The following is a 17361-nucleotide window of genomic DNA, read 5'->3' as shown; positions in this document are numbered from 1 at the left end:
ACTGGTCAGCATTAATCAAAGATCGTTCTCAATCAGATCACTGGAAAAAGGAAAACACATGCTGGAGGAAGAAAGAATTCCCTTTGAAGCTGAGAACGGCAGGTCCCCCAGACAGCAACGACCGGCTCGCTCCTGGACAATGGTGGGAAACCCTCGACGCAGAGTAGCAGCAACAGCAGATTGTCAGGACCTGACTGACTGAGACAGCTATGTATTTTCTGACTTTTTCTTTATTGTTTCTATTGAAGGGTTGAAGTTCTGTAGGTCACCCACTGGATGCCTTGGACACTTCGTTTTCCTTTCTCCTGGTCCTTGGGTCACATTGGACACTAAATACCAGAAGGAGAGGCTATTGAGCACAGAGTGAGCAACCCCATTAAAAACCGGCTCACTGACATTATACAAAGCTCTATGTGGCGGACTACACCCTGGCCCGCGTGGGTAGCTATGTTAAGTCCACAATTACGGTTATCTATTCAAGTGAGACCCTGGAGCACGTGTTGTGCGCGCTGATAGCCTCCATCATATTTGGGGGATGTGGGTGTGCACAAAACAATTTCAAGCACCATATAGATCCCATTAGGATAAGTGCAGAGTTGCATAACTCCGGTGACCTCTGGACTCTTTGGCTACAATCAGTTACATTACTCTAATCGTTATGATTGGTCGTTTCTGTTATCAACATGTTACATTTACACACTGGAACGGGGTGGAGAAATTTGGTGCCCACTCCCTTCCAGACTCTGAATACACCCCCTTCATATATTTAGGAGAATACTCAGTCTGGGATTTTTGGGGTTTTGGAACCCAATACTACTCGATACTTTGAAAGTTCTTTTATTATTTTCCATGTTTTTATACATTATGTTGAAAGTTGCCTCCACACGTTGTTTGCCTAAAGCTCAGTACTCAGTAAGCCCTCAGACTCCACAACAGATTTTTAGTGCATCTCGGCCGATCCTCTCATCCTCACAATAGTCACCATAATTTCACACAACGTTAAAGGATTTAACTCCCCACTTAAAAGGAAGAAGGCATTCATTCAGTACCTTAAAACTAAGCCCGATATTATATGCCTTCAGGAGACCCACTTCTTCTCCACCTCTGCCCCCAGATACCTGCACCCCAATATTCGCGGACATTCTCATCTGTAGCAGCCAAAAACACCAAGGAGTGTCTATCCTTTTACATAATTCACTCCCCCTCATGATCAACAAAGTTGAAATAGACCCCCTGGGTAGATTTTTAATTTTACAAGGCATGCTACGAGACCAAAGGCTGGTTCTAGTGAACTCATACACCCCGGTTAACAACCCCCCCTCAAACTGTTCTCCCAGATCTCTAGAAAACTTAAAACACTACCTAGGGCATCCATCTACTGGATGGGAGATTTCAACATGTTCCTCTCTCCTTCCCTGGATCGCTCATCTCAAAGTTTAGATAGAATTAGCCCAAACCAAAGAGCTTCGATAAACGCTATGCTGAGAGATTTGGCACTAGCAGATAGTTGGAGAGAGGTCCATGGTTCAAGGAGGGGATACACCTTTTTCTCGGCCCCACATAAATCCTACTCGCGTATCAGCTGGTGCTGGTCTCAACCCATCTGCTCCCCTCCCTCGCACAGATGAGACATATTCCGTGTGCTTGGTCTGACCATGGGATCATCCTTACACACTTTATTGACCACTTTTCCGAGCCTACCTCCAGGAGATAGAGATTTAATGAGTCTTTATTGAAGGACCCCATAACTTCCGCTCAGATCTCGGAACAATTGGCGGTGTTCATGTCAACTAACAACAACTAAGACACACATAGCTTCCATTAAAAAGAGGAAAAAAACGCAGGCCTTACTGACCCTGGAGAGGCGCCTCGCTTTGTTGGAAGTGGCCAATCAGCAACGTCCTAGTATAGCTCTGATTAAAAATATAAGGGACACAAAACTTCAGATCAACGTTTGTATACATCTCAGGCAGAGAGGGCCCTTCAGTGTACGCAGTCTGTTTACTTCAAAGTAGCAAAATAAAAACGGATAAATTATTGGCAGCACGACTCAGAACAAAGGAAAGGATTAATTCTGTCCACTCTGGGTTATGCACCTCGAATCCAGACAAAATAGCCCATACCTTTTATGACTTCTATAGCAATTTATATAAGTATAAACCTCAGAAATTCTCCTCTCCCCCTCAGGATTTTCTAAAGAACATTACTCTCCCACAACTCACAGCCCCTCAGAGCAAGCTTCTTGGCCAACATATTACAGTGGAAGATGTGGAGGAGACCATTAAGCTCCTAAAACCGAGTAAAGCTCCGGGTCCCAATGGTATGACGGCCCTGTATTATAAAAAAATTCATTCTCTCTCCCTTTAACACGTTTCTATAACGATATCTTATCAGGAAGGATGGTTCCCGAAGAGTTTTTGAAGGCCCATATAACAGTTATTCCCAAGCCAAATAAGGACTACACTTCACCCAAAAACTACAGACCAATTTCACTCCTAAACCTAGACTAAAAGATCCTGACCAGTATTCTAGCCCATTGTTTAAACGCCTTCCTTCATTGACTGATCCACAAAGATCAGGTTGGCTTTATCCCCTCCCGACAGGCATCAGAAAACATTAGAAAAGTCCTCAACCTTATCCATGTTTCAAAAATTTACAAAACCCCGCTAATAACTGTGGCCCTGGATATTGAAAAGCTCTTTCACAGCCTCTCGTAGGACTATCTTTTCGCAGTTCTAGAGAAGGTAGGCATCCAAGGGAGTTTCGTCACAGCGCTGCATTCCCTTTACCCAACTACCTCAGCTGAACTAAAACTCCCCTTCTCCATAGCCAATAAAATATCTGTTCAAAGAGGAACAAAACAAGGTTGCCCTCTGTTCCTGGCCCTTTTCGCACTGGCGATGGTACCTCTTGCCCAAGCCATAAGAAAAAACCTGAACATCTCCGGAGTTGTAGCAGAGGACAAAGAATATAAAACTAGTCTCTTGACTTCCGGTTCCGGCCCCATATAGTAAGCAGCAGGGAAGCTGAGCTCTGGCGTGTCCGCTCCAGAGACAAACCATTTGCAGTGCCGCTGCCTACACCCAGCTCCCGATTCCTGCCTAAATCGAGCGGCAGGGAACTGCGCAGCATCGGGGTGAGGAGAGACAGCGGCGATCACCAAGGCAACCAAACAAGCAAACAGCCACACCGAGGTCCCGCCGCAGCTGCGGACCGGGACAAGGGAGGAAAGTCCGGCAGACAAGACCAACCTGCAGTGGAACTTCCAGCGGGCACGGAGACCGACGAAAAGCCTGCAGAATGGAGTCAGTTACTCGGGGAGACGCGGTGGGAGAGCTGAGCTGAGAGGTGAAGAGGGTCGGGGAGACACGTGGCGCCCTCCCCCCTCCCCCACCCCTGGATACGGAGGCAAATTAGGAGCTGAGAGCTCACAGAAGGAGGTTGGTGGCACTCAGAAATTAAAAGGGACCCAGGTGCTGAGTCATAAAGTCTAACTGCCTGCCGGCAGAGAGATCATTCCAAGGACTGCAGCGTTGCCCGTATCTGCATGACCGATACAGGCCCACAACTATGGCTGGGAAGGGCACAGTCTGAAGGGGGGACTAACCCCACACCATAGGAGCTCTGACCGGGCTGTAACCGGGCAAACAAGGTAGGAAGATACAGTGAGCGCCGAACCCCACACCACCCCTCCGCCCCTATGTGCTCACAGCAAAGACAGGCATTTTGAAAAGCCAAAAGCCTATCCAGGCGAAACGGAGACCCTATAAATTAATGCATCTTCCCGCCACAAGAGGGCCACCTACCAATAACAAGCAATTTCGTATACTGGCTCTCAGAACCGCATATATATAGAACCACTTATCTCTAGAAATATAGATCTTCAGAAAGGCTTATTTCCAGAAGCTCGTATCTCTAGAGCCACCTAACTACAGAATCGCACAACCCCAGAACCATCTACCTCCAGAATCACTTATCTCCAGAACTGTCCATTTCCAGAACAGCCTATCTCCAGAATCGCTTGTCACCAAAATTGCCTGTCTTCTGAGCCGCCCATTTCTAAAACCGCCTATCTCCAGATCTGTTCATTTCCAGAACCGCCTATATCCGATACTGCAGTGGATGGAGGACTTTGTAGTTAAAATGGCTTGCACCAAAGGTAAACAAATGGAGACGCCTGCAAAAGCCACAACAAAAACACAGTTGGAAAAAGAAGATACCTCTAAAGAAAACCATCCTCGAGAACCTAGCCCCTCTTTTCCAACACCACCGGACCATGAGACCCAGGCCAAGCATGAGACAGTGGCCCTTGACTATAAAACATTAGCGGCCGAGGTAGCCAAGATCATTGACCCAGACTTGCAAGAGACTTTGGCTGCTACAGTGGCCGGCTCATTGCGAGAGCTCCGGGAAACAATGTCGCAACATGGGAATCGCCTAGATGCGATCGAATTTGAAATGGAGACAATAAATATCTTTGTGACTGCCTGGAGGACTTGGAAAATAGATCTAGGCACAGCAACCTGCGTATTATTGGGGTCCCAGAAAGCTACTTACAGAAGGACTTACGTCAGCTTTGTGAATCTACAATTCCAGGCATTCTGGAAATAACACACAAATGCAAAGTTGAACGAGCCCCTCGCTTGGGCCCAGACCTGCGAACAGTACCCACTGCGCAAGCCCCAAATACCAAAACACGCCCGAGGCCCACTATAGTTAAATACCTGGACTATACAGATAAGGCTCAAATTTTACGAAACTTTAAAAGCCGGAACAATTCACTGGAAATTGAAGGTCACAGAATTCTAATCTTCGCAGATTACTCGGCAGAGGTACAGCGCAAAAGCAAAGCATTTTCCCCAATATGCTCTGAACTGCACAAGAAGCAACAAAAGTTTGTGCTGCTATACCTGGCAGTTTTGAAAGTCTTTTGCTCTGATGGCAACATTCTTTCATGACCCGGAGAGGACGAAACAGGAGCTAAATCAGAAGATAACCAGAGGTTCACCAAACAAACGCGGAAGCCGTACACATCTAGAAGCACGCGACAGCCGGCATGATGACTCCCCGGGCCCCTCGACCTCCCCAAGAGACCAATGACGCAAGAGCAGACCATCACCCGAGACTCCACATCCACGAAGCTACTCAACGGGGTTGTGAGTATACTACGACACAGAATGGACACTGGGGGGTGGGGAGGGGATTAGAACAACAAAAGAAACTGATGAAGGACAATTGTCCTTAACACTGCTGGACACTAAATATAAACAGCACATCTTTATGACGTACCATATAATTTGTAGACCCATATAGTAATTCTCTGGAGCGGAGAAGAAATATTAATGGTAAACCTAGAGATGAAGCTGACGCTTCACCCAATTCCATGTCGCGATCCACAAGGGAGCAGAACCAAAATAAATGAGAGAAAGACAACTGCGCTTACAACTGCGTGACCTTAGTGAGAATTTACTCCCAAACGCTGCTTGCGAAATGGAATGAGAGGAAGTCGACTCATGCACTCTTCTTCTGAGCATATGCGCTGCATTATATCCTAGAAGGGACTGCATTTTCTCTTCTGTTTCTTCATCGAATTCAGTACTAAGGTGCTGGGGGAGCAGAAGGAAGGGGAATAATATTCTATTAAGTTTTAGTTTAAGGTTTAAAAGTTAAAGTTGTGGTTTCCCGCAAGTGGACTTTCAGGTACAAAACCTAGAGTGTAAACGTACTTTAAAACTACAACTGCCATGCAAATAGTATCTTGGAATGTCAAAGGTCTTAGATCACCCCAAAAAAAGTCAATGATACTCCGCCACTTAAAACGCCTAAAAGCGGACAAAGCATTACTGCAAGAAACTCATTTAAGGGAAGAAGAATTTTTTTGCATGCGTAGATTATGGGTAGGAGAAGTCTATGGCTCTCCAGCAACACAATCAAAGGCAGGGGTATTGATTCTCATTAAGAAAGGCTTAAAGGGGTTGTCCCGCGAAAGCAAGTGGGTTTATACACTTCTGTATGGCCATATTAATGCACTTTGTAATGTACATTGTGCATTAAATATGAGCCAAACAGAAGTTATTCACTTACCTGTTCCGTTGCTAGCGTCCTCGTCTCCATGGTGCCGTCTAATTTTCAGCGTCTAATCGCCCGATTAGACGCGCTTGCGCAGTCCGGTCTTCTTTTTTTCTGAATGGGGCCGCTCGTGCCGGAGAGCGGCTCCTCGTAGCTCCGCCCCGTCACGTGCCGATTCCAGCCAATCAGGAGGCTGGAATCGGCAATGGACCGCACAGAAGACCTGCGGTCCACCGAGGGAGAAGATCCCGGCGGCCATCTTCACAAGGTAAGTAAGAAGTCACCGGAGCGCGGGGATTCAGGTAAGCACTGTCCGTTTTTTTTTTTTTAACTCCTGCATCGGGTTTGTCTCGCACTGAACGGGGGGGGCTATTGAAAAAAAAAAAAAAACCGTTTCGGCGCGGGACAACCCCTTTAAACCTCAAGGTGCAAAAACAGTGGCATGATCTACAAGGGAGGACTTCAGTATTGCAAGCTAAGATAGGAGTGGCCCAAAATAGCAACACTAATTATCACCATTCCAACATGCGAGACTTTATTCACACGGACGGGCTCAGAGATGTGTGGCGGGAGTCCAACCCAGAGGGACGTGAATTCACACATTTCTCCCATGTACATAATTCATGGTCTAGAATTGACTATATATTCACGTCACCAGACCTGGTACCAAGAATAGCCAAAATTTATATTGAAGATATGGTGATCTCAGACCATGCACGAGTGGTGATGTCCCCACGGGAACAACCCTTGAGGGCGGAGGACTACGTGTGGCGGTTTCCGTCCACTATGTTAGATGACTAAAGGGGTGGTGGTTTGAATACATGTTGGATAATGAAATACACTCTAACAACCCCCAGCTGCTGTGGGATGCAGCCAAGGCGGTCATACGAGGCAAAATAATTGCCTATATGACATCTAGAGATGAGCGAGCACCAAAATGCTCGGGTGCTCGTTACTCAAGACGAACTTTTCGCGATGCTCGAGGGTTCGTTTCGAATAACGAACCCCATTGAAGTCAATGGGCGACCAGAGCATTTTTGTATATCGCCGATGCTCGCTAAGGTTTTCATTTGTGAAAATCGGGGCAATTCAAGAAAGTGATGGGAACGACACAGCAACGGATAGGGCAGGCGAGGGGCTACATGTCGGGCTGCATCTCAAGTTCACAGGTCCCACTATTAAGCCACAATAGCGGCAAGAGTGGGCCCCCCCCAACAACTTTTACTTCTGAAAAGCCCTCATTAGCAATGCATACCTTAGCTAAGCACCACACTACCTCCAACAAAGCACAATCACTGCCTGCATGACACTCCGCTGCCACTTCTCCTGGGTTACATGCTGACCAACCCCCCCTGCACGACCCAGTGTCCACAGCGCACACCAAACTGTCCCTGCGCAGCCTTCAGCTGCCCTTATGCCACGCCACACTCATGTCTATTTATAAGTGCGTCTGCCAGAGGAACCGCAGGCACACACTGCAGAGGGTTGGCACGGCAAGGCAGCGACCCTCTTTAAAAGGGGCGGGGTGGTAGTCCACAATGCTGTACAGAAGCAATGAGAAATCCAATCCTGTGCCACCTCCATCTGGAGCTGCACACGTGGGCATAGCAATGGGGAACCTATGTGCCACACACTATTCATTCTGTCAAGGTGTCTGCATGCCCCAGTCAGACCGCGTTTTTTTATAAATAGTCACAGGCAGGTACAACTCCGCAATGGGAATTCCGTGTGCACCCACAGCATGGGTGGCTCCCTGGAACCCACCCGCTGTACATAAATGTATCCCATTGCAGTGCCCTGGACAGCAGAGCTAACGTCAGATGAAATGCAGGTGGGCTTCGGCCCACACTGCATGCCCCAGTCAGACTGGGGTTCTTTAGAAGTGGACACAGATGCATTTACAACTCCCTGTGGACCCACAGCATGGGTGGCTCCCTGGAACCCACCGGCGGTACATACAAATATCCCATTGCATTGCCCATCACAGCTGAGGTAGTATTGTCATGTTTAATGCAGGTGGGCTTCGGCCCACACTGCATGCCCCAGTCAGACGACTGGGGTTCTTTAGAAGTGGAAACAGATGCATTTACAACTCCCTGTGGACCCACAGCATGGGTGGGTGCCAGGAAGCCACCGGCAGTACATAAAAATATCCCACTGCATTGCCCAACACAGCTGAGGTAGTAATGTCGTGCTTAATGCAGGTGGGCTTCGGCCCACACTGCATTCCCCAGTCAGACTGGGGTTCTTTAGAAGTGGACACATGCAGTTACAACTCCGTGTGGACCGACAGCATGGGTGGCTCCCTGGAACCCACTGGCGGTACATAAATATATCCCATTGCAGTGCCCAGCACAGCTGAGGTAATGTCAGGTTTAATGCAGGTGGGCTAAAAATTAATTTGATTACACTGTAGGCGAGGGCCCACAAAAATTGCTCTATCAACAGTACTAATGTACCTCTGAAAAATTGCCCATGCCCAACCAAGAGGGCAGGTGAAACCCATTAATCGCTTTGGTTAATGTGGCTTAATTTGTAACTAGGCCTGGAGGCAGCCCAGTTAAAATAAAAATTGGTTCAGGTGAAAGTTTCAACGCTTTAATGAGCATTGAAACGTATAAAAATTGTTTAGAAAAATTATATGACTGAGCCTTGTGGGCCTAAGAAAAATTGCCCGTTCGGCGTGATTATGTGAGGTTTCAGGAGGAGGAGCAGGAGGAGGAAGAGGAATATTATACACAGATTGATGAAGCTAAAAGGTCCACGTTTTGGATGGTGATAGAGAACGATGCTTCCATCCGCGGGTGCAGCCTACGTATTGCTTAGGTATCGCTGCTGTCCGCTGGTGGAGAAGAGAAGTCTGGGGAAATCCAGGCTTTGTTCATCTTGATGAGTGTAAGCCTGTCGGCACTGTCGGTTGACAGGTGGGTACGCTTATCCGTGATGATTCCCCCAGCCACACTAAACACACTCTCTAACAAGACGCTAGCCGCAGGACAAGCAAGCACCTCCAGGGCATACAGCGCGAGTTCAGGCCACGTGTCCAGCTTCAACACCCAGTAGTTGTAGGGGGCAGAGGCGTCACCGAGGACGGTGCTGCAATCGGCTACGTACTCCCTCACCATCCTTTTACAGTGCTCCCGCCAACTCAGCCTTGACTGGGGACCGGTGACACAGTCTTGCTGGGGAGCCATAAAGCTGTCAAAGGCCTTAGAGAGTGTTCCCCTGCCTGCGCTGTACATGCTGCCTGATCTTTGCGCCTCCCCTGCTACCTGGGCCGCGGAAATGCGCCTTCGGCCACTAGCGCTGTCGGATGGGAAGTTTACCATCAGTTTGTCCACCAGCGCCCTGTGGTATAGCATCATTCTCGAACCCCTTTCCTCTTCGGGAATGAGAGTGCAAAGGCTCTCCTTATACCGTGGATCGAGCAGTGTGTACACCCAGTAATCCGTAGTGGCCAGAATACGTGTAACGCGAGGGTCACGAGAAAGGCATCCTAACATGAAGTCAGCCATGTGTGCCAGGGTACCTGTACGCAACACATGGCTGTCCTCACTCGGAAGATCACTTTCAGGATCCTCCTCTTCCTCCTCCTCCTCCTCCTCCTCCTCCGGCCATACACGCTGAAAGGATGACAGGCAAGCTGCATCTGTACCCTCAGCAGTGGGCCAAGCTGTCTCTTCCCCCTCCTCCTCATGCTCCTCCCCCTCCTCCTCCTCCTCCTCCTCTGGCCATACACGCTGAAAGGATGACAGGCAAGCAGCATCTGTCCTCTCAGCAGTGGGCCAAGCTGTCTCTTCCCCCTCCTCCTCATGCTCCTCCCCCTCCTCCTCAACGCGCTGAGATATAGACATGAGGTTGCTCTGACTATCCAGCGACATACTGTCTTCCCCCGCCTCCGTTTCTGATTCCAAAGCGTCTGCCTTTATGCTTTGCAGGGAACTTCTCAAGAGGCATAGCAGAGGAATGGTGACGCAAATGATTGCAGCATCGCCGCTCACCATCTGGGTAGACTCCTCAAAGTTTCCAAGGACCTGGCAGATATCTGCCATCCAGGCCCACTCCTCTGTAAAGAATTGAGGAGACTGACTCCCACTACGCCGCCCATGTTGGAGTTGGTATTCCACTATAGCTCTACTCTGCTCATACAGCCTGGCCAACATGTGGAGCGTAGAGTTCCACCGTGTGGGCACGTCGCACAGCAGTCGGTGCACTGGCAGATTTAACCGATGTTGCAGGGTCCGCAGGGTGGCAGCGTGCGTGTGGGATTTGCGGAAATGTGCGCAGAGCTGGCGCACCTTTCCGAGCAGGTATGACAAGTGGGGGTAGCTTTTCAGAAAGCGCTGAACCACCAAATTAAAGACATGGGCCAGGCATGGCACGTGCGTGAGGCTGCCGAGCTGCAGAGCCGCCACCAGGTTACGGCCGTTGTCACACACGACCATGCCCTGTTGGAGGCTCAGCGGCGCAAGCCAGCGGTCGGTCTGCTCTGTCAGACCCTGCAGCAGTTCGTGGGCCGTGTGGCTCTTCTCTCCTAAGCTGAGTAGTTTCAGCACGGCCTGCTGACGCTTGCCCACCGCTGTGCTGCCACGCCGCGTGACACCGACTGCTGGGGACGTGCTGCTGCTGACACATCTTGATTGCGAGACAGAGGTTGCGTAGGAGGAGGAGGAGGAGGGTTTAGTGGAGGAAGCATACACCCCCGCAGATACCACCACCGAGCTGGGGCACGCAATTCGGGGGGTGGGTAGGACGTGAGCGGTCCCAGGCTCTGACACTGTCCCAGCCTCCACTAAATTCACCCAATGTGCCGTCAGGGAGATATAGTGGCCCTGCCCGCCTGTGCTTGTCCACGTGTCTGTTGTTAAGTGGACCTTGGCAGTAACCGCGTTGGTGAGGGCGCGTACAATGTTGCAGGAGACGTGGTCATGCAGGGCTGGGACGGCACATCGGGAAAAGTAGTGGCGACTGGGAACCGAGTAGCGCGGGGCCGCCGCCGCCATCATGCTTTTGAAAGCCTCCGTTTCCACAAGCCTATACGGCAGCATCTCTAGGCTGATCAATTTTGCAATGTGCACGTTTAACGCTTGAGCGTGCGGGTGCGTGGCGTCGTACTTGCGCTTGCGCTCAAACTGCGGCGCTAGCGACGTCTGGATGCTACGCTGAGAGGCATTGCTGGATGGGGCCGAGGACAGCGGAGGTGAGGGTGTGGGTGCAGGCCAGGAGACGGTACTGCCTGTGTCCTCAGAGGGGGGTTGGATCTCAGTGGCAGGTTGGGGCACAGGGGGAGAGGCAGTGGTGCAAACCGGAGGCGGTGAACGGGCATCGTCCCACCTTGTGGGGTGCTTGGCCATCATATGCCTGCGCATGCTGGTGGTGGTGCCTCCCCAGCTGATCTTGGCGCGACAAAGGTTGCACACCACTGTTCGTCGGTCGTCAGGCGTCTCTGTGAAAAACTGCCACACCGTAGAGCACCTTGACCTCGGCAGGGTAGCATGGCGCGAGGGGGCGCTTTGGGAACCAGTTGGTGGATTATTCGGTCTGGCCCTGCCTCTACCCCTGGCCACCGCAGTGGCTCGGCCTGTGCCCACACCCTGACTTGGGCCTCCGCGTCCTCGCCCGCGTCCACGTCCTATAGGCCTACCCCTACCCCTCAGCATGGTGTATTAGCAGTAGTGCAGAAACAGAACGCTGTAATTAATTGTGCCGCTTATTGGCCTGTGGTTGGAGGCTGACTTTGTTTACGGAATCCCAGGAAATAATTTGGCGCAAGCCTGCTGTAACACTTAGCTGGCTGCGTATTTATTTGGAGAACTACTACCCCCAGCACACACGGACCCAGAACACTGAGCACAGTGACAGGCAGGCCAAATAGATTTTTTTTCAAGATTTTTTTCCAAAGGACCACTGCGTATATTCAATCTATAATATATGTCTTCTGTCCCTGATGTGTGTGTCACGGAACTGCAGTGTTGCACTGTTATTAACTGCAACAGACCGGTGATTTCAGAGCCAGGAAATAATTTGGCGCAAGCCTGCTGTAACACTTAGCTGGCTGCGTATTTATCTGTAGAACTACTACACCCTGCAGACACAGACCCAGAACACTGAGCACAGTGACAGGCAGGCCAAATAGATTTTTTTTCAAGATTTTTTTCCAAAGGACCACTGCGTATATTCAATCTATAATATATGTCTTCTGTCCCTGATGTGTGTGTCACGGAACTGCAGTGTTGCACTGTTATTAACTGCAACAGACCGGTGATTTCAGAGCCAGGAAATAATTTGGCGCAAGCCTGCTGTAACACTTAGCTGGCTGCGTATTTATCTGTAGAACTACTACACCCTGCAGACACAGACCCAGAACACTGAGCACAGTGACAGGCAGCCCAAATAGATTTTTTTTCAAGATTTTTTTCCAAAGGACCACTGCGTATATTCAATCAATAATATATGTCTTCTGGCCCTGCCTACACAATTCTGTCCCTGGAGTATTACTGCAGGGCGCAATGCTCTGCACGGCCGATATACCAAAAAAAAAAAAAGTGCAACACTGCTAAAAGCAGCCTCCACACTACTGCACACTGTTAGATGTGGCCCTAAGAAGGACCGTTGGGGTTCTTGAAGCCTACACTAACTCCTAACACTCTCCCTACAGCAGCTCCAACACGATACCATTGTCCCACAGCTATCTCACAACGCATCTGAGGCGAGCCGCGGGAGGGGCCGATTTTTATACTCAGGTGACACCTGATCTCCCCAGCCACTCACTGCAGGGGGGTGGTATAGGGCTTGAACGTCGCAGGGGGAAGTTGTAATGCCTTCCCTGTCTTTCAATTGGCCAGAAAAGCGCGCTAACGTCTCAGAGAGGAAAGTGAAAGTAACCCGAACATCTCGTGGTACTCGTTACGAGTAACGAGCATCTCGAACATGCTAATACTCGAACGAGTATCAAGCTCGGACGAGTACGTTCGCTCATCTCTAATGACATCACTTAAAAGAAACATCAATGACAAAATCAACCAATTCAGGGACCAGTTACACAATGCCTACTCGCGGTTTCAAGAAAAACCGAACAACAAAAATAAGCAAATTTGGAACACAGCAAAGAAATCTTACGAATCCTGGCTGCATAAAAGAGAACTGCTAGCCTATTCACGCAAGGAAGCAAAACTATTCAAATTTGGCAACAAGGCAGGCAAACTAATGGCAAACTTAGCACGAGGACCTTTTCAGAGAACCAACATAGCAAGGTTAAAAGACACATCTGGAAAGATACAATCACACCCCCAAAAAATTAATCATATATTTGAGTTCTACTCAAAACTTTACTCACAAACACAATCTAACATAACAGCACAGGAGGACATATTCGCGAACATAGACTGGCTCACACTCCCGGACGAACAACGCGCAACGCTAAACTCCCCAATCTCCCAAACAGATATTAACCCCTTAACGACCAGCCCATAGTGTTTTTACATCTTCCCGAAGTGGGCTTTATTCTCTGAGAACATAAAAACATGTGTCCTGCAGAGAATAAAGCCCCTTGGGCTCTGGACGTGACAACTCCATGCTGTCGGTGCCCGCAGGTATCCGACAGCATGGAGCTGTCATCCCGAGCTGCGGGGACCCCCCCCCCTTGGCAATGCGATCGGCGCTATCCAATCGATAGCGCCGATCGCATAAAAGTTACAAAAAGTTCAAAAAAAGTTAAAGATTCAGCTGCCCTGATGGATCGGATCCATCAGGGCAGCTGAAATTACTCACCCCCGTCCGCTGCGCTGTTCCCCGCTCTCCTGGTCCTCCGGGCCCCGAAGCCGGCGTTCTGCGCATGCGTGCCAGGCGGCATTACGTCAGCCGCATGCGCAGAAGGCCTGGCGGCCCGGGAAATTTAACATCTCCTGGCTCCCGGCTCCTGAGATGTCAGCGGGGACTAATGGATAATGGCGATCGCGGAAAAGTGAAGAAAAAAGTTAAAAAAGAAAAGCTTCACCTCCCCTCATGGATCGGATCCATGAGGGAAGGTGAAAATACTCACCCCCCTTCCTCCGTGTCCTCCGGCCGGTGTCGGGATCCTCCGCTGGCTTCTGCGCATGCGCCGATGTGGCGCGCGTGCGCAGAAGGCCGGCGAGCCCGGCAAATTCAAAATCTCCCTGCACCCGGCTGTCACAGATAGCCGAGTGCAGGGAGATATGACTGTCATTCCAGTCATATGAGTATCCGATGGATAACGGTGATCATATAAAGTTAAAAAGTTTTTAAAAAGTTAAAAGTTAAAAAAAGTTTAAAAAGTTAAAGTTTCATCTCCCCTTACGAATCGTATCTGTAAGGGGGGATGAAATTACGTACCCAAGGTCCCGGATTTGTTCCCTGGTGGGATGTTGATCCGTGGACCTTACCCCTGCTTCTGCGCATGCGCCTGTCAGCATGATGGCGGACGCATGCGCAAAAGTGAAAGATTGCCCAAGAAATTTAAAATCTCCCTGCTGCTGGCTACCAAAGGTAGTCAAGAGCCTGGAGATGTCACGGGGAGCCGCGGTATGCGGTTATTGGTCACGTGATCGCTGTTATCCAATGCATAATGGCGATCATGTAAAAGTTCTTTAAAAAGTGGAAGTTTCATCTCCCCTCACCGATGCGATCGGTGAGAGGAGATGAAACATCTTCTCGGAGGCTTCCGCATTTGAATCCAGATGCGATTATCCTCCATGGACGCTTCCGGCTGCTGCACATGCGCCCGCCGGCAAAATGCCGGACATATTCGCAGGAGCCGGGGAGCCCAGGAAATTTTAAATCCCCTTGCTCCCAGCGACCAACGGTCGCTGAGTGCTTGGAGCAGTGACTGGTGGCCTCGTTGAGCGGTCCCCGGTCACGTGATAAATTAGCGATATAACATTAGGCCAGTCACGCATGACCGGAGAGGAATTACGGGTTCTGCATGCGCTTGATCAGCGGTAATCCACGGATCAATCGCATGCATTGGATTACACAATTCCCCCCAATTAGCGGGTCGGAATTACGTAATCCACTCGCAGAAACAGAACACGGCATGCTATATTTTACCGCTGATATCCGCGACCTAGAGCCCATTGTGCTCTATGACCGTGGATATACTCGCAGCCCATGTACAAACACATTGGCAAAAAATGGTGTACTGCGCATGACCGCCTGTGTGAGTAGGCAGTTATGCGCAGCACATTATGCGGCCGTACGCAGGGTCACAGCCGGGCTCACAGTTGGGATCCGCTGCAGGCCTCCGTAAGCGGATTCTGCATACGGTCGTGAGAGCCTGGCGTTATTTAGATCGCTACCTGTAATCCGTAATTTACAAGAAGCGCCGGGAACGCTCGCCTTCATGCAGTTCCAGGAGCAACTTGTTGAGTGCCTTCTGTGTGAGACCGCTGTACCGCAGCAAGATTACAAAGCCTCACAGTGCCACTTTTTACACCCTATTCCCGCCGCTGAGGTCACAAAATACCCCCAAAAAAGCGAGAAAAGGGGGGGGATACCCGGTTTTCTTGCCCCATGTGCCCATCCCAACCAGCCTCCGTAATTACCCCTGTCTTCGGACATAAAACGCAGTTTATATTATTATTATACTTTTATCTAATATTTAGGGAATGCCAAAAAATGGGGATGGTGGGGGGGTGGGGTATTTTTAGGAAGTCAATTTTTTTTCTCTATAAGTGGGCAATGGGGCCTGGAATTTATTCAGTTGTACCCTGAAATCCAGTGGGCATTCCCTCCATTATGGGCCTAGCCATGTGTCCTGTAAGTAGATTAGGGCCACAATAGGTATGTTTCTGAACACGGGACAAACGGGGGGATCCATTTTGGGGTGAACATCTTCATTCCTATGTACACTGTACAAAAAAAACAGTTTTTAAATTGACAAAATTGCCAAAAAAATGAAAATCGTAATTTTTTCCTTCTGCTTTGCTTAGATTCATTCAAATACTGTGAGGTCAAAATACGCAATACACCCCTAGATGAATTCGTTAAGGGGTCTAGTTTTCAAAATGGGGTCATTTGTGGGGGTTCTCTATCGTTTTGGCCGCTCAATGGCTCTACAAGTGGGCAATGGGGCCTGGAATTTATTCCGTTGTACCCTGAAATCCAACGGGTGCTCCTTCCATTATAGGCCTAGCCATGTTTCCTTTAAGTAGATTAGGGCCACAATGGGTATGTTTCTGAACACGGGGCAAACAGGGGTATCCATTTTGGGGTGAACGTCTTCATTCCTATGTACACTGTACAAAAAAACCTGTTTTTAAATTGACACAATTGCCAAAAAAAAAGAAAATCATATTTTTTTCCTTCTGCTTGGCTTAGATTCATTCAAAAACTGTGAAATCAAAAAAGTCATAGTACCCCTAGATAAATTCGTTAAGGGGTCTACTTTTCATAAGCGGTCTCTTGTGGGGGTTCTCCATCGTTTTGGTCACTCAATGGCTTTACAAGTGGGCAATGGGGACTAAATCTCCTTCAAGCAAAATTTCTGTACCGAAAGCCACCGGTTGCTCCTTTCATTTTGAGCCCCATTGTGCATACAGACGTAAAACTAGGGCCACAATGGGTATGTTTCTGAGCACTGGACAAACAGGGGTATCCATTTTGGGGTGCAAGTCTTCATTCATTTATGTACTGTACAAAAAAACTGCTGTTAAAATGACAGAATTACCAAAAAAAATGAAAATCGTAATTTTTTTCCTTCGGCTCGGCTTAGATTCATTCAAAAACTGTGAAGTCAAAAAAGTCATTGTACCCCTAGATAAATTCGTTAAAGGGTCTACTTTTCAAAATTGGGTCACTTGTGGGGGTTCTCCATCGTTTTGGTCACTCAATGGATCTACAAATGTGCAATAGGGCCTAAATCTCCTTCAAGCAAAATTTCTGTTCCGAAAGCCTTCTGTTCCGTTGCTCCTTTCATTTTGGGCCCCATTGTGTATACAGACGTAATACTAGGGCCACAATGGTTATGTTTCTGAGCACGGGACAAACAGGGGTATCCATTCTGATGTGCAAATCCTCATTTTCATGTGTATTATAGAAAAAAGTCCTGTCTTTAAAATGACATATTTGCAAAAATATGAAATTTTAGTTTTTCTCTTCTAAATTGCATTGACTTCTGAAAAAAAACCTGTGGGGTTAAAATACTAATGACACCACTCAGTGAATACGTTAAGGGGTGTAGTTTTTAAAATGGGGTCACTTGTGGGGGTATCTATCATTTTGACTCCTATGAGCCTTTCCAATCTTGGCTTGGTGTAGGAACACAAAGTGTTCCTC

The sequence above is a fragment of the Eleutherodactylus coqui genome, chromosome 1 (assembly GCF_035609145.1).
Source record: "Eleutherodactylus coqui strain aEleCoq1 chromosome 1, aEleCoq1.hap1, whole genome shotgun sequence".
In the NCBI taxonomy this organism is placed as follows: domain Eukaryota; kingdom Metazoa; phylum Chordata; class Amphibia; order Anura; family Eleutherodactylidae; genus Eleutherodactylus; species Eleutherodactylus coqui.
Note: the sequence above shows the minus strand (reverse complement) of the source record.